The sequence below is a fragment of the Spinacia oleracea genome, chromosome 3 (genome assembly GCF_020520425.1).
Source record: "Spinacia oleracea cultivar Varoflay chromosome 3, BTI_SOV_V1, whole genome shotgun sequence".
Lineage (NCBI taxonomy): Eukaryota > Viridiplantae > Streptophyta > Magnoliopsida > Caryophyllales > Amaranthaceae > Spinacia > Spinacia oleracea.
Genome location: NC_079489.1, coordinates 57,281,272 through 57,299,707, shown reverse-complemented (window position 1 = coordinate 57,299,707; position 18,436 = coordinate 57,281,272). Strand labels below are relative to the sequence as shown.

General features: G+C 38.0%; 1 non-coding gene across 1 annotated transcript; it reads right to left on the bottom strand.

Annotated features, from left to right (window-relative positions):
* Window positions 1–15,933: 15,933 nt before the first annotated feature.
* On the bottom strand, window positions 15,934–16,039 carry LOC130471134 (small nucleolar RNA R71). The gene has a single exon (XR_008931800.1). It is a non-coding gene; the product is annotated as a small nucleolar RNA R71 (small nucleolar RNA).
* Between the last annotated feature and the right edge of the window lie 2,397 nt (window positions 16,040–18,436).

Below are 18,436 nucleotides of genomic sequence, written 5' to 3'. Positions count from 1 at the left end.
ATAAACATGTTATTTCCTTGGCTCATTGGTAGAAAGTATGTTCTAAAGTTTTGATATTTACTAGAGGTCTAGGGTTCGATTCCCCTGATATTTTTATATGCTCAAAATGAACCTTTATTTTCAAAAAATATCAAGTTTTTATTGATTTGAATTCAAAAATATAATGGATTTCACAAAAAAAATTAAAAATAATATTATTTCAGTTAAAAGACGTATTATTTTGGAAGGGGCCCAAATCCCTTATTTCGCCTAGGGCCCTCAAAACGTCAGGACCGGGCCTGATGTGAACGAGCATGTTATGAATTGAATTATGCTTTATAGATTCTATTGAACTATCATGTTATGGACTTTTATAATCGTTGAATTATGTCAAGCTTGTTGTTCAAGTTAGTTTGCATGTATGAGTAGTGCGCATGCAAGTTGTTATTATTATTATGCTATAGTACAGGATGTCTAGCATAATTATTGAGCCAGTCAAATATTGCCAGTGAGCAATATATATTCTACCAAAGGGGTAGAATATGTTAGAGAGTCTATGTGAATTGAATTAAGGACAATTCGTGCTAAGGGCACACCCCGCTTGTTAATAGGCAATGTCGGGTTATCTCAAACAGTGTTTTTGAGAAGGAACAATGGGAGTAATTTCACTTGAGTCTTGTTTGATCACAAGTCCTAAAGAAGTAAAATATTAAAGAGTCATTGTTGAATTGTTTAATTGTTCAATTGTTTGTATGTTGTGTCTTGAGTCGCCTTGAACATAATATACTAATTAACGTAAAGTGCAACCCAAAGAGCTTCAAAACTCTTGGAACGTATATACCTTGAGTATGAACAATGGGGGGAGTCTTGCCGGAAAACTTGTACTCCTAGAATGATACAAGACGTTGTTTCATTCTCTTTTATGCTGTTGTGCATTGGAATTCCTGTCGGTATGGACCGACTGTCGGTAGTAGCCCGACTTATTTTGGTGTATGGTTGGCTCCCATCACCCTTTCTTTCCTTTTGAGGATACTTTACTTTACCCGTTCGAAGCTACTTCTTTATTAAACTGTGAGTTAAGAGTCGTGTCTCGTGTCGAGTCTTGTCTCCATGTTTACTTGTTTATTTTTATGGCTATTGCATGTGGATTATCTATTTTGTCGAGTGAAGCATGTTAGGATAGAATGTTATTCTAGCTTGTCCGTACTCAGCTTTTGCTGACTTCGTGCTTCATGTCTTCTGGTCATGGCCTTCGCCTTAATGACCCTATGATGATCCATCAATTGCATTTGCGTTGTTGGGGAGTAGATTTAAATAAAGCAGGTTTGTAGAGATAACTTGCGGGAGAAGTTATCATGGGATTTCGCATTGAGAGTTTTATTCTTCCGTACTTTATAAACTCTATTTTATTTTAAAGTCATGACTATTACTATTTCAGTTAATGGATTTCAAATGGTTTGTTTTAGTTTGGGCCTCAACGGTTCCAACTTGTTTTAATGACCATTAACTATTTATTTAATATGTTTGGAAGTTAGTTAATTCCGCTGCGTAATTCTAGTAAATAGCCTTAGCCGTTATCACGGTGGCAGTAATATCTTGGTAATTCCTGTGTTTTAAGTCGGAAAATGTTTTATAAAAAGCAAGGAATTATTAGGGTGTTACACAGAAAGCCCAAGAGTTCATCGAGTTGAAAATGGAAGGGATGTCTGTAACAGAGTACTATTCCAAGTTTATAGAGCTGTCTAGATTTGCACCGGAAGTGGTGGCAACGGAGGAGCTTAGAGCTCAGATATTTGAGAGTGGATTGACTATGGATTTGCAATTGATGCTTGTTGGAGTGACTTTTACATCTCTTGACACCTTGTATGGAAAAGCTGCCCATTTGTATGGCCTGCAGCAAAGGAAGAATGGAATTGGTGAAAAGAGGAAGGATGTTGGTAACCAAAACCAAGGTGGTGGCCAACGGAATCAGCGGAACTTTAAGAAAAACAAGGGAAACAACCATTTCCAGTTCAGGGGAAACCAGGGTGGAAACAGAAACAACTTCCACAATAACAATGGAGATAAGAATTAGTCTGCAGGGAATGGAACGAGAGTCTATGAGTGTAGACGTTGCCATACTAATCACCCAGGTCGAGACTGTAATGGAAACCAAGTTGTCTGTAGGTTTTGTGAGAAGTTAGGCCATAGAGAATTTGAGTGTTGGGCCTAGAATGGGAAACCCAACCAAGTCAACCAAGGTAACCGCCAGAACAACAATCGGAATAACCAAAACCGGAATGGAGGGAACAATGGTGGAAACCAAAAGGGTTACCAGAATGGTAACAATGGCAATAATGGCCAAGGTAATGGAAAGCCTGGAGGAAACTATCAGCAGAATGGGAACCGAAATGCCAATGGAAATGCCAGTTGAGGTGGCTATAACAAGGGAGTTGCCCAAGGAAAGCTGAATGTGATCACTAGGCAAGAAGCCGAAAACTCGTCCGATGTCATAGCTGGTACTTTTTCTATTCACTCCATTTTAGTTAAAGTACTATTTGATTCTGGTGCGACGTATTCTTTTATATCAAAGGGTATCTTAGAGAAGTTAAGATTGAAAGAACCGGAAGAGATTGAAGTACCCATAGCGATACCAACCGTTGAGATTGTGAAATGCACTAAGATCCATAGAAATGTACCTTTAACCATAGCCAAGACCATATTCTTGTCTAGCCTAATTGAGTTTGAGTTAGGAGATTTAGATGTGATTTTGGGAATGGACTGGTTGGCCATGTTCAAAGCTAAGATTGACTGTGAGAAGCAGAAGATTCACTTGAAGTCTAGTCTAGGAAAGGTTGTATCGTATCGCCGTTTTGGGAAGCCTAGGAGTGTAGGAATCGTCACGGCGATGGAACTCGTAAAGCTAATACACAAAGGGAACCCTGTTTTCTTATGCAATGTAAGAGACCTAGACCATGTAATGAAAGAGCAACCAGGGGATATTGCAGTGGTGGTGAATTCCTGGACGTGTTTCTAGAAGAGATCCCGGGAATGCCGCCCAATCGACCAATCGATTTTACCATAGATTTAGCCCCCATAACTGCACCCATCTCGAAAGCCCCATACCGGATGGCTCCAGCAGAAATGAGTGAGTTAAAAGGTCAGCTTGAGGAATTGCTAGAAAAAGGTTATATTAGACCAAGTGCATCGCCTTGGGGAGCGCCAGTCTTGTTTGTGAAGAAGAAGGACGATAGTATGAGACTCTGTATAGACTACAGGGAGCTCAATAAGGTCACAATCAAGAATAAGTATCCTTTGCCTAGGATAGATGATCTATTCGACCAGTTGAAAGGAGCGGGAATGTGTTCAAAGATTGACTTGAGGTCAGGTTATCATCAGTTGAGAATCGCAGAGCACGATATACCAAAAACTGCATTTAGGACTAGATACGGTCATTATGAGTTCACAGTTATGCCTTTTGGATTAACCAATGCACCTACAATCTTTATGGATCATGCGGAACACTTAAGGTTAGTGTTGAGTACCCTGAGAGACAACCAGTTGTATGCCAAATTCTCGAAGTGTGAATTCTGGCTGGAGAAAGTTGCGTTCTTAGGACATTTTGTATCCAAGGAAGGAGTTGCAGTAGATCATGCAAAGATAAAAGCCGTTAGTGAGTGGCCTACACCTAAGAGTGTCACCGATATTCGGAGTTTTCTTGGTTTAGCGGGTTATTATAGACGCTTTGTGCAAGACTTTTCTAGAATCGCCAGACCAATGACAACCTTGATGAAGAAAGAAGCGAAGTTTGAGTGGAATGACCAGTGTGAGGAGGCGTTCCAAGCCTTAAAGACGCGATTGACAACCGCGCCGGTGTTAACTTTGCCAGATGAGAGCGGTGCCTATGATGTATATAGTGATGCCTCTATGAATGGTTTAGGGTGTGTATTGATGCAGAACAGAAAGGTGATTGCGTGTGTATCGAGGCAGTTGAAGCCATATAAATCCAATTACCCTACCCATGATTTAGAGTTAACCGCCATAGTGTTTGCATTAAAGATATGGAGACGCTATCTGTATGGTGTTGGGTCGTATTTCGAAAAGAATTTAATTTAATTAAAGCCCAGTCGTTTTGTCATGATCAAACCCAACAAAGCTTGCAAGGAGTAAACTTAAATGAGCCCGGTAATAAGCCCAACTCAAAATTACCTTAACCTAGCCCACATGGGAGAGAAAACCTATAAATAGACCTCATATCAAACCCTCACAAGAAAATTCAGCACTCTCTCTCTCTCCTCTCTTTTCTCTCCTTGCGGCACACTCCACGCCCCACACCCCTCTTCTTCGTCCGTCTTTGCTTGCAGCCCAAGGCAGCCGTGTGCCCACCCAAGCCTCGTGCTCTCCCAGCTCGTCCGCCTCGCAGTCGCAGCGTAGCACAAGTGTGCCTGCATGCTGTGTGGCCGTGCACCCTCGCCTGCTCGCTCTCCTTTCCCCGTCCCGCGTCGCGTCGCAGCACAGCACCCCTGATGTGTGCGTGTGTGCCTAGCCCCGAGCCAGCGCTAGCCTCGTCGCCCACTCGTCCCGTTGCGCGCGCCCACTGCTGCCTGTGGTGCGTGTTGCGTGCATTGTTGTTGCTTGTTGTGTTGCGTTGATCGGTGCACACGCACACAAACGATTAATCGTTGTGTGTGTGTGTGTGTGTTGTTCAATTGTTTCAATCAAATTATATTTTCAAAAACATTAAATTTCAGTTTTGAATTGTTTTAATTGTTGTGATTATTTTAAATATTTGGGTTATTTAAATTGATTAGAACGGCTATGAACACCTTATTGGGTTAGAGTTGTATTTTAATTAAAGAGATTAGTTTTGATGATTGAAATTATTATTTTCAGATTTAATAAGTTTATAAAGTGTTGATTTTTGAAGTCAAAACATGTTTTTATGATAAACTATTATTAGGGTTTTGATTTCAATTAATTAAGCGATTGATTCACATAATTTAACGACAATTTAAATTATGGGAATCAACTTAAATTTTCAGATTGTTTATAAGCTTTAAAAGTTGGTTTTTAATGGTTTTAAAGCTAAAAAGTCAATGTTTTTATGTTAGGACTTGAGTTGACTATTTGAGACTATTAAATTAATGATTAAAGAATGATTTCTAATTAAACTAAGAGTTTTAGAATCTTAAATAGTTGCTGGAAATTTAGTAAACATGGATAATGATTTAGTTTCTCCTTTTGTGTGTATAGGAGTTGATTTCTAGTGAGTCGTGATTCGCACAGTGGCCCCCGTACTTAGGTATTCCAGGTACGCACAAGACTAGGATGACCACCCATCCTTGAGGACTTTGTGAAGTGTATTGAATGCGAATTATGTGAACTTATATGTTATTATGAATTCATATTTGATGATTGGGAATGAATATGTTGTTATGAATTCATGTTTGATATTGAGAACGAGCATGTTATTATTATTATTAAAACTATGTGAACGAGCATGTTATTAATTGAATTTATGCTTTGTAGATTCTATTGAACTATCATGCTATGGACTTTTATAATCGTTGAATTATGTCAAGCATGTTGTTCAAGTTGGTTTGCATGTATGAGTAGTGCGCATGCAAGTTGTTATTATTATTATGCTATAGTACAGGATGTCTAGCATAATTATTGAGCCAGTCGAATATTGCCAGTGAGCAATATATATTCTACCAAGGGGTAGAATATGTTAGGGAGTCTATGTGAATTGAATTAAGGACAATTCGTGCTAAGGGCACACCCCTCTTGTTAATAGGCAATGTCGGGTTATCTCAAACAGTGTTTTTGAGAAGGAGCAATGGGAGTAATTTCACTTGAGTCTATGTTTGATCACAAGTCCTAAAGAAGTAAAATAATGAAGAGTCATTGTTGAATTGTTTAATTGTTTGTATGTTGTGTCTTGAGTAGAGTCTCGAGTCGCCTTGAACATAACAGATTAATTAACGTAAAGTGTAACCCAAAGGGCTTCAAAACTCTTGGAACGTATATACCTTGAGTGTGAATAATGGGCGTAGTCTTGCCGGAAAACTTGTACTCCTAGAATGATACAAGATGTTGTTTCATTCTTCTTTTATGCCGTTGTGCATTGGAATTCCTGTCGGTATGGCCCGACTGTCGGTAGTAGCCCAACTTATTTTGGTGTATGGTTAGCTCCCATCACCCTTTTCTTTCCTTTTGAGCATACTTTACTTTACCCGTTCGAATCTACTTTTTATTAAACTGTGAGTCAACAGTCATGTCGAGTGTCGAGTCTTGTCTCCATGTTTATCTGTTTAGTATATGGCTTTTGCATGTGGATTATCTAATTTGTCGAGTGAAGCATGTTAGGATAGAATGTTATTCTAGCTTGTTCTTACTCAGCTTTCGCTGACTTCGTGCTTCATGTCTTCTTGTAATACCCCGAAATTTTTAAACTTGATTTATTAAAATTAAAAATAATTATTAGCTTAATTTCGTTTTAAATAAATTACCAATAATCGAATTTCGTTATTTTAAACGTTTTTACGATTTATTTTAAACGATAAATTTATAAACGATTTTTTTTTTTTCCGTTAAAGATATTTTACAAAGAATTATTTTAGCTAAACTTTTCTATTTCTAGTAGTTTCAAAATAGCAACAAATTTCAGAAATTTTGGCCTAATCTTGTAAAATTACCAAATTGCCCTTAGAAGAGCCAAAATCCCCTTTTCTCTTTTTCTGCTTGCTCTCCACGTACAAAGGAGTGAAGAATTTTTCTTCCATTCCTCCTCTTCCCTTGCTCTCCACGTATAAGCCAGGAAGGAATTCCTTCCTTCCTTCCCTAAAATCCAGTCCAAATACACTCCTTGGACCCCAAGCTATGCATCTTCTTCTTCACTCTTCTTGATTTTAAATCAGACAACCAATTCCCATTTTGTTTCCTCAACCAAAATCAATTCACAAAACTGAAAATTATTCCCCCTTGTTTCTCCATCGTTCGAACCACCACCAACAACAACAACGACCTCAACCACCACTACCACCATCACTTAACTTCGCTGCAACCACCCCCGCATCACCCTGACCACCGCCCACCGCCACACACACACCACCGTCCCCTGCTCTCCTCCTCCCACGCAACCCCTGCCTCTCCCCTGCTCCCTCTTTCCCTTCCCCTGTCTTCTCTCCTTCCTTGCTCGCTGCGCCACCAACACCACGCCGCCACCACACCGCAACCACCTCACCACCTCAGTGGTAAATCCCGCCTCCACCTCCGCCTTGAACCACCCTGTCTCCGCCCAAAATTGCCCCCTTTCTATTCGACTCCCCTGTTCGTGCACCCCTTTTTCCTCCCTCCTTGAGTCGTCGCTGTCAAACACCACCCACACCGTCGCCTCCGGCGCGGGTTTGCGGTGCTGCTCCGCCCAGCCGGCCACCTTCTTCCTCCCTCTTCCCTGTGCCCTGCTCTGTCGTACCCCTCCCCTGCCGTGTCTCCTTCCCAGAAACAAAACCAAAACCAAATTCAATTTTGAAACCTTGGTTTATTTTTTTCCCTCAAACCCATTTTGAGTTTGGGCCATCTCAAATTGGGCCTTGGTAAGTTAAAGTTGAAAACTGAATTATTACTTTCAGATTACCTAATTACTAATATTCATGTTTTAACAAAGTTTTATCATATAATTATTTACTAATGAATTGTTTATTATTTTTAGGTTTAATTATCGTTTTTACTAAAATAAATTATTAGCCCGAATTAGCAAAAACAGAATTTTTAATATTATTTACATGAAAATCGATTTATAAAAATATATATGTATTTCGATTGAAAATTCGATTAATAATAACATTTTCTTTAAATTTCGAAATTATATTTTATTAAAATTTGTTATTTATAAATTAGTTACTTATAAATTTATGATTTTAAAATATCGATTTTAAATTATTTATCGATTTAGTACTAATTCAATGATTTAATATTTTGAAAGAATTGGACTCGGAGCTCGGGACGAACGAACCAAAGAAAGCGAAAATCCTTAGCAAAATCGTGGAAGTGAGGTAACGGCTATTGCTAGTACCCGCAATTCCCTTATAAATGCGATTATGAAATTATAACGTTATGATTGATTTATGAACTGAATGTTTTAACATGTTTTATGAATTGCGGGAAACGAAATATGATTTGATTAATTTATTTATTATAATATGATTGATTGAAATTCTTGTAAAATTATGTTTATAAGAAACCATGAAAGAAATGATGTTTATGCAATGCCATGAAAGAATTGAGATTTTATTGATCCTAGGATCTAAATGATGTTTTATCATGATCTCATGATCTAAAGGATTTATGTTACTTCAACTGAAGTAAAAGGCTAAAATGTAAAATTAAACGAAACATGATAAATGAAAGTGAAAGATCTAGTCCGTTTGGCAGTATATGTTCACAGGTTACTATTCTCGGTCATGCATGTACCCATGGGGCATCCGCCCATTGAGCCAAGGCTCTCATGTTTTCGGGCCAAGGCCCCATGTTTTATGGACAGCGGTCCATCGTGGAAGACGTTTCACCATGTCATACTTGCCACAGCTAGCATGTGCACCCAAAAGTTATGAATGAATTAAATAAAGGACTTTATTAAATGTTTTACTTATTCTATTCTCCTTGTGTTATTAAATAAAATGAATTGAAATGAATTTACGTTGCTAGAATAGTTCGTTATTGAATCTTTGGCTCACCGTTTTTGTTTTCTGTTTTAGGTACTGCTGGGAACGATGGAAACGAGTAGTGACGAGGAGTTCACCTTAATAATTTTCACCTAGTTTATGTTTTAATAGTTCATTAAAGATTTTTAGTAAGTTATATACTTTTAATTTGGGAATATAAAGGATTATTACGTTAATTTTTGGAGGATTTAATAGCTTATGATTGATGGTTGCCTTGTAATTCCCAAGAGGGAGTTACGGCAGGTAATGTCTCGACCGATTAGGTTAATTCCGCTGCTAAGTATGCTTTAATAATTGAATTAGAGGTCGGGGTGTTACAGTTTGGTATTCAGAGCCAAGGTTCTGGACCATAAGTGCTAAGCCTTACGGGTTTTGCATGAAATAGAATTCAGTAGGCTTTAAGCAAAGAATTTTAAGGAATGAGTTAAAATGGAATATTCTAAAATCATGTAGGTTAAAATGAATATGAGTGTGAGTGTAGGAACGGGATAAACGGGTTTATTTTCTATGATTTATTTGCTTCCAATTGTTGAGACATATTGTGTTGAATGTTGTTTATCGAGGCTATGAATGATGTCCCCATGGGCTCGCAATGAGCACCATGATAACCACATTACCCACGAGGATTATGCCATATCGACGTAATTATGAGTATTTTCTTCCCTAGTGATTGTGAATTAGAAATTGTTCTATTATGTTAGAGAAAGTTAAGTTTTAGTATCCTTTGATCTATCTAGATCTGATGTAATTTTGGGAATAAATTGGTTGAATATGAAGCTAACATTAATTGTTTGAAGCATAGTGTAACCAAAACGCCAGATGAGGATAGGATTGCATTTCCAAAAGTTAGTGAAGAAAACCAATGATTCAAATTGTCTCTGCTTCGAAAACCCCTAATGCCCGATGGTGATTTTTCTGGTTATCCTTGTAGTATTGTCGATCACCCATCACCGATACAGATATCGTTTGTGAATAGGCAAATGTTTTCCAGAAAAGAAACCTAGTATGCCTCCACCGAGAGAATTAGACTTTAGCATTAAAGTAATAACAAGATCCACCCCGATTCCTAAAGAACCTATAGAATGACAACAACTGAGTTGCAAAGAATTGAAGAAACAATTAGATGATTTACTTGGATAAGAGTATATTCAACTGAGTGCTTCACTTTTGGGAGCCCTATCATATTTGTGAGGAAAAATGATGGAACTTTGAGGTTATGCATAGACTATAAAGGGTTAAACGGGATAACTATTAAGAACAAATATCATTACCCCTCATTGATGATTTGTGTGACCAACTTCGAAGTACGAAAGTATTTTCAAGAATAGATTTGAGGTCGTGATACCATCAACTTTGCATTAAACCTGAGGATATTTCAAGGAGAAATATTAGAACCAACTATAGTTACCATGAGTTTGTTGTATTACCTTTTTGGGTTAACTAAAGCACCAGCTGTATTTATGGATTTAATGAACCGCATTTTCAAACCATACCTTGATGAGTTTGTAGTTGTTTCCATTTATGATATTTTAGTACATTCTAAGAGTAATGAGGAAAACGAGGAGCATCTAAGAAAAGTGTTAGACATGTTGATTGAAAACCAGTTATGTGCTAAGTTGTCAAAGTATAAATTATGGCTTAAAGAAATATCGTTTTTAGGTCATATTATTTCTGAGAAAAGTGTATTTGTTGATCCCCGAGGATTCGAGGAAGTAAAATAAATTGTGGAATGGCTTAGACCAACCAATGTCCCTAAAGTATGAAGGTTTTATTTGGTTTAGATGTATATTATCAAATGTCAAGACTTTTCTAAGATTGCCTTACCTATGACACGACTAGTCAGAAAGAATATCAAATTTATGGGGAATGATGATTGTGAATCTGCAATTCGAGAACTTAAGAGACGTATCACAATTGCCTATATCTTTGCCTTCCACCCGGAACTGAGAGATTTGTTATTTATAGTAATACTTCTAAACATGGAATATGATGTGTCAAAATGGAAAAAGAAGGGCATAGATGATGCTTCTCGCCAACTCCAAGTCCCTGAATAGAACTACCTTTCTTATGATCTTGATATACAATACCCTACTAGAAAAGCTAATGTTATTGTAGATGCTTTGAGTCAAAATCTTACATAAATTCGATCCTACCTTTCTACGAGCCAACCAAGATGATCTGTAAAACCTAGAAGTTAAGTTGTTAAGAATAAAGGAAATGTTTGTTTACATGCGTTAAGTCAGTACCGAGACCAACTTTGATTGATGAGACTAAGGAAATATTTGTTATGGAAGTCAAGTTCCTTAAAGGAAACGTTTGCTTGAAGGCGAGGCCAACTTTGAATTATGAGATTAAGGAAGTACGAATTAAGGATTTGCGCTAAGAACAAATGATCATTGTGGATGTTTTGACCATTAGGTTCAGGATTATTCTGAGTTACCACCGTCAGCCACACGTATTAAAAGATCGTCTATTGACAACGACCATAGAACCAATGACATTGTTAGCATGCTTCAGAAACCCATGATTGGAGTAGATTCTATGAAAAAACCACATGAAAAAGGCAGAAATGATACCAATGGTCCTTGTAATTTTCTTTTTCTAATTATTCTGTAATTTTCATGATACTCGTTGATATTCCTTCAATTATTATTTGTCATATATGTTCAGAGTTTATACCAAATAGGTTGATATGTGTAAGTTGTTGAGTACTAGGTAACCTAAAGAGGTTCAAGCATGTTGGAATAATGTGATGTAAGGATGATAGGTTATCAATTATGAAGAATATTGATAGTTAATTTTTGCAAAAGGAGGGTAGATTTCTACAATGACTAAGAGACAAAAGATCGAAGTTGGAAGTATCAGACAGTTATGGAAAGGAAATTTTACTTGCCTGTCGTAAGTGCCCAAATATATTTCGAGAAGAAACATGATAGACTTATTATAAGAGAACAAGATTTTAGATTTTATTGAGATGAGTGAATTTGAGGAAATAATTTAAATAATGATAACCTGAAAGTGTTACTTTGGGAACCCCAATCTTATGTGCAAGGAAACGATGATGTATGAGTATTATTGAGGATCAAGATAAAATATTATGCGTCATATATCCAGTACCAATGGAATTGGTGCAAAAGTATTTTTGAAGGTTCGTTGAGCTATTAAGAACATACTAGAGATTGTAAACCAAATACCATAAAGTTAGCTGAAATTTTTTTTTTTTGGATTATCAATTATATGTGAGATCTTGATGAATCACAATTTAGACTCGTGCTTTGATACATTTAGTAAACCTACCTATGGATAGTTTAAGAATTATGGAGAACCCAATGAACAAATTTGAGGAAAGTACAGGAGTTCAGGAAGTTTCGAAAAATGTCAAGTTGGCAAGAAAGTAGTTTCGAAGGATATGAAATGACAATCTAGAGTGAACAACCTAGACTAATCTATGCTAAAGTATTTACCGCATATTTTGAGTATATGTAGAGACCTCAACCAGGCTATGTTCAAGGATCGAGTCACGTAATTTGGGCTGAGCCTCCATTGTTGAAAGAATTTGACTTAGGAAAGAAAATGTTGAACACCATTGTTTTGAAGTAAAATCAAAGAAACGCATTCTGAAGGACTAAAAGATGATTAATATGCCTATATTGAGGAAGCTAAGAAGTTATACAGAAATGTTATGAACCATATGAGTTATGATAAAAGACCTATCTGAGTTGACACAGGAATAAGATTTTGAGGATTCTACCAAAATAAGTTATCAATAATTAATCTGTCAATAAGGTTGATGATACCAATGAATGTTAGAAATTCGAAAAGAATTGTGAATGATTGAGGAATGCAATGGAATTGGGATTAGGAAATCAACATATGACATGTCTATAAGACCAGGTAATATGAACTAAGTTTTCTGGGAGCTAGATTGTTTCTGATAAAGGCACGCTTGATGGCTTAGCATTATCCACAAAATCCGAGGTTTGCCGACTTAGAATATAAAGGATAAGTAACAAAGTCATATGTCTAACGATGTATTCTAGTCACATGATTGGACTCGAACCCCTGCAACGAACGTAGTCAACAAAGTTATTTAGCGTAGCAGAAAAGATCGAAGTTCGAAAGCAAAACGAGTTAAGTAATGAAGGTTAACAACAAGATTCCTGCAACAAAGGGACCCAATAGCAAAGGAAAGCGAAATATCTTCAAATAGTTGCATAAGAAAGATATGATGTACGAATCTCCATGTTTTCTGTGAATGTATGTATCAACCATGCTTATGCATGAGATCAAATGATTGGTTATGACATGTATGTTTTCAATGAATGACGAATAGAACGAGTAAATGGTACGTTCGACTGAGCTCCAGTTTCGAGGACGAAACTTTTTCTAAGGGGGTAAGGATGTAATACCCCGAAATTTTTAAACTTGATTTATTAAAATTAAAAATATTTATTAGCTTAATTTCGTTTTAAATAAATTACCAATAATCGAATTTCGTTATTTTAAACGTTTTTACGATTTATTTTAAACGATAAATTTATAAACGAATTTTTTTTTTTTTTCCGTTAAAGATATTTTACAAAGAATTATTTTAGCTAAACTTTTCTATTTCTAGTAGTTTCCAAAAATAGCAACAAATTTCAGAAATTTTGTCCTAATCTTGTGAAATTACCAAATTGCCCTTAGAAGAGCCAAAATCCCCTTTTCTCTTTTTCTGCTTGCTCTCCACGTACAAAGGAGTGAAGAATTTTTCTTCCATTCCTCCTCTTCCCTTGCTCTCCACGTATAAGCCAGGAAGGAATTCCTTCCTTCCTTCCCTAAAATCCAGTCCAAATACACTCCTTGGACCCCAAGCTATGCATCTTCTTCTTCACTCTTCTTGATTTTAAATCAGACAACCAATTCCCATTTTGTTTCCTCAACCAAAATCAATTCACAAAACTGAAAATTATTCCCCCTTGTTTCTCCATCGTTCGAACCACCACCACCAACAACAACCACCTCAACCACCACTACCACCATCACTTAACTTCGCTGCAACCACCCCCGCATCACCCTGACCACCGCCCATGATGAGTCATATTTGTATAGGGTATTTTAGGCGCATTTAGGTTGCATTATTAGGCATTTATATCATTTTAGTTGCATTTAGGATCACATTTGCATAAGTTATCGTTGTCGTACTCTATTACACCCCGTTTGTGTTTTCTTAATGTTTCAGGTGATTTTACGGTCATTTGGATGCTTTCGGAGTGTTATGAGTTGATTTGGATGATGAACGGATGGAATGTTGACTCGAGGATCATTGCATATCTCTAGGGATAATTTTGAGTCAATAACGAAGCTAAACGCTATTTTTCTAAGCATCAAAACGGACAAGCGTTCACTCTTTTGATGATATCTCACGTTCTACATGTCGGAATGAGGCGATTTTTATTGGCCTAGAAAGTAGACTTTAAGAGCTTTCCAACGACAGGTCACATGTCCTTATAGGCATTGTAGAACAAGAGTTATGACATAAACAAGATGGCTCGACTATCCGATTCGCCCGAAGCCCAAAACGATGGCCCAATCTTCCCCTTGGGCACGAAAACCAGCGACCCACCAGCGGGCCCGCTGGTTTCTCCGCCCAGCTACTTCCATGCGGGTTCGTTGCGTCGTTTCTCATGATCGTTCAATTAAATGATAACTTATGTAATTATTATTATTTTCCTTTTTTGTTTAGAATTGAGGAAACACTAAAATACCTCAAGGGAATTAATGTATTCCCTTATGCTTTAATTTTCTTTTTACGTTTTGAATCCCTTAGAACGCTTTTCACGTGAGTTTTGTTTTTCTTCCCTTTTCCCATTGTTGAACCCTAGCTTTTCAATTTTCAATTCATCAATCTAGAGGTAATTCAAGAATCGTTTCTTTTTGCTTTAATTTATTATTATTGCTTTCGTTCCTTAGTTTAATTTTTCCTTTGATTATGAAATTCATGTTTATTATTTCTATCATGTTTGTTAATTCAATTATGAGCGAGTAGTCGTATTCTAGGGCTAAGTAAGGGAAGCCATGTTTATACCATGATTATTATGCATAAAGTTTGTTAATTTATAGATTATTGCTTGAGTATTCCGATTGATTTGTTTTAATTGTTGATTCATGTTATCGGCCAATTTCATGAATTGATTATCTAGCTAATAGAAATTAGAATCGAAAGATCGTAGTTTTAGAGGCTTAGTACAATTGGCAATTCTGATTATGTTAGCGACCGTACTGCATATGTTAAATTGAAAGTGTTAAGACCCGACCGTAGGATTAACATGTACTTTAATTACTCGGCTTAGTTTATTCATTTCTGGATTGAATTGTGTTCTTGGATTGGTATAAGCATGGTGAACCGAACAGACGCCCTAGACCTTTTAATTCATTGATAATTTCACATTTACATTTTCGCTTTAGCTTCATTAGTTAATAATATCCAAAATCAACTTTCGTTATTGAAGCAGTTCGTATAATTGGGCAAAAACTAATAGAACTTGTCTCCCTGTGGGATCGACCCGTATTTGCTAAGTATCTGCTAACAACAGACATCGTGCACTTGCGGTATCACTTTTTAATTCATCAAGTTTTTGGCGCCGTTGCCGGGGAGACGGCTAGATTCTATTAGTTTTAGTTTGATTATTTGAACTGTTTCCATTGTCTCATTGGAACTCTCAGTTCCAATTGAGGCAAATGTCACTGCGTTTTCTTTCGTTGTTGTTTATGCCCAGGTCTGCCAGAACGGGTACCTTGGTTCCTCCCGATCCCGATCTCGGAAAGACCCTTCGTCAACTAAAAAAGCAACAGAAAAAGAAGAAGCAGTCAGGGTCCCAAGACTCACAGACTCCACCGAGTCACACGATGTCTAAATCCCTGAAATCATATGGGGTTCCTTCCTCGAATAGTGTTCCGACTGGGCTCACAATGCCAACTATTGATGCAGTCAACTTTGAGATCAAGCCCGCTCTAATCTCCATGGTCTCACAAAGTCAATATGGTGGCTATCCATCTGAGGAACCTACCAACCATTTGCAGAGGTTCAACCAACTGTGTGGTACTATCAAGCATCAAGGGGTCATTCAAGACCAATTGAAAGTCATGTTGTTTGGTTTTAGCCTTCGTGATAAGGCTCAGACATGGTTGAATGATGTCACGGAGACAGAGTGGAGTGCTATTTCACAGGCCTTTCTAGAATAATTCTTTCCACCCACCAAAACTGCTGAAATAAGGCATAAGCTGACTACATTCACTCAAGAACCTGGTGAATCACTTCGAGAAGCCTGGGATAGATTCAAGGCTTTGCAGCGGTCGTGTCCGCATCACAACATTGAAAAATGGTTCTTGGTTCAGATTTTCTACCATGGTTTGCAAGATGAAACAAAGAACACGGTTGATTCTGCTGCTGGGGGTGTTTTTCTTGACAAAGAAGTGGATGCAGGTTATGATTTTCTTGCCAATTTAGCTACCAACCATTACAGCACCACCAGATCCACATCTAAGAAGGGAAAATTGGATGTCGATGCTTATGCTCTATTGTCCTAACAAGTGGCAGCCTTGAACCTGAAGATCGATTCTTTGAAGGCTCCTCAGTCTAGTACTCCCCCAATGAGTATCAATGCTATGTCTAGTGTAGCTCTAGTGACAACTTCTTACTGCGAAGTATGTGGCATCCAAGGTCACTTTGGTCATGAGTGCTCTTATAGTTTACAGGATACTACGCAATTGGAGCAAGTGAATGCTTTTCAACAGAGACAACCCAATGACCCATATTCCAATTCATTTAATCCGGGTTGGAGGAATCATCCAAATTTCTCATATCGGGGTAACAATGTTCAGAATCCTCAACCCCAGCAACAATGGTCGCAACCACAGTTCCATCCACCTCAACCACATGTTGCTAGGCCTCCATTTCAACAAGGAGCCTCACATAATGCTCCCCCGGGGTTTAATAGGCCCCCGCATCAAGGATATCAACAACCCCCTCAGAGCAGTGCTACTCCAGAGCCTAACATGGGTGATCTGTATAAGCTCATTGCAAATATGCAGAAGACCGCAGAGATAGCTCAAAAGAACCATGATGAGAGCATCAAAGAGTTGAAGAATCAGAATAGAATGTTGGAGAATCAAGTTGCTCAACTTGCTGACACTCTATCTCAAAGGCAGCCGGGTACACTACCAGGGCAACCTACTCCGCCCCAGAACAGAGAAAGTGCCAATGCTATCACTCTTAGAAGTGGCACTAAATATAATGGACCCCCGATGCCCACTGATGATGCAACTCTTGCTAAGGGGAACACAGATGGATTAGGGAAAGCAATTGATACAGAGCCTCAAGTCCTGGAAGTTGATAATGCTGATGATGTTGGTGTAAATAAGGGGAAAGAGAAGATTTCTGATTCTCTCCCTATTGTGCCTAAGTTACCTTTCCCTCACCGGATGCAGAAAACTAAGGTCGATCAACAACTTGGTAAGTTCTTGGCAATGGTCAAGAATCTTGAGGTAACGGTCCCTTTTACTGATTTAATATCTCAAATTCCTGTTTATGCAAATTTTTTGAAAGAGATGATCACTAAGAAAAGGGATTATGGTGGTGTGGAGAGAGTCGCCCTAACCGAAGAGTGTAGTGCCATATTGCAAAATAAGTCTCCACCCAAACTTAAGGATCCGGGTAGTTTTTCCATCCCATGTCATGTAGGTGCATTGTTCATTGATAAAGCATTATGTGATTTAGGTGCAAGTGTGTCTGTCATGCCCCTTTCTGTCTGTAATAGGTTGAATATGGGAAAACTAAAATGCACACAAATCACGTTGCAAATGGCAGATCGTTCTATAAAGTATCCCTTGGGTATTTTGGAGGATGTTCCTGTCCGGGTGGGAAAATTCTACATTCCTGTTGACTTTGTAGTACTAGATATGGAGGAGGATAGTCAAATCCCCATAATTTTGGGTAGGCCATTTTTATGTACTGCAGGTGCTGTTATTGATGTCAAGTCTGGGTCTCTTACTTTGAGTGTTGGTGATGATACTGTTACTTTTAATCTAACCAATGATGTGAAGTCTCCTATGCTTGAGAATACTTGTTGCAGGATTGATATTACAGAAGAGATTTCTCTAGACAACATTCCTAGAATGTTGTATGATGACCTATTGCTGGCGACTCTCACCTTGGAAGCCCAGAAAGGAGAAGGAGATTGTGAGATTGATTCCTTGATCTCGGATTTAGATGGGATTGAAGTTGAGAAGTTCGATGGTTTTAAGGTATTGGAAACTGTTTGCTCTATTTCCGAGCCACAGGTAACGAAGGTAGAACTAAAACCATTACCATCTCACCTTAAATATGCATTTCTTGATGATAATGAGGATTTTCCTGTGATCGTTAATGCTGCACTCGACGATAGCCAGCTTTCTAAGCTTCTGACCGTGCTGAGTATGCACAAAAAGGCAATCGGGTATAGCATTGACGATCTCAAGGGCATTAGTCCTGACTTTTGCATGCATAGAATTAACTTGGAAGCAGATCATCGCCCTCGCATACAGCCACAACGTCGTTTGAATCTTAATATGCAAGATGTGGTGAGAAAAGAGGTAGTGAAACTACTTGATGCGGGCATCATCTATCCCATTTCAGATTCTAAATGGGTGAGCCCGGTGCAAGTCGTTCCTAAGAAGGGGGGGACAATGGTCGTTAAGAATGATAAGGACGAGCTTATCCCCACTCGTGTTGT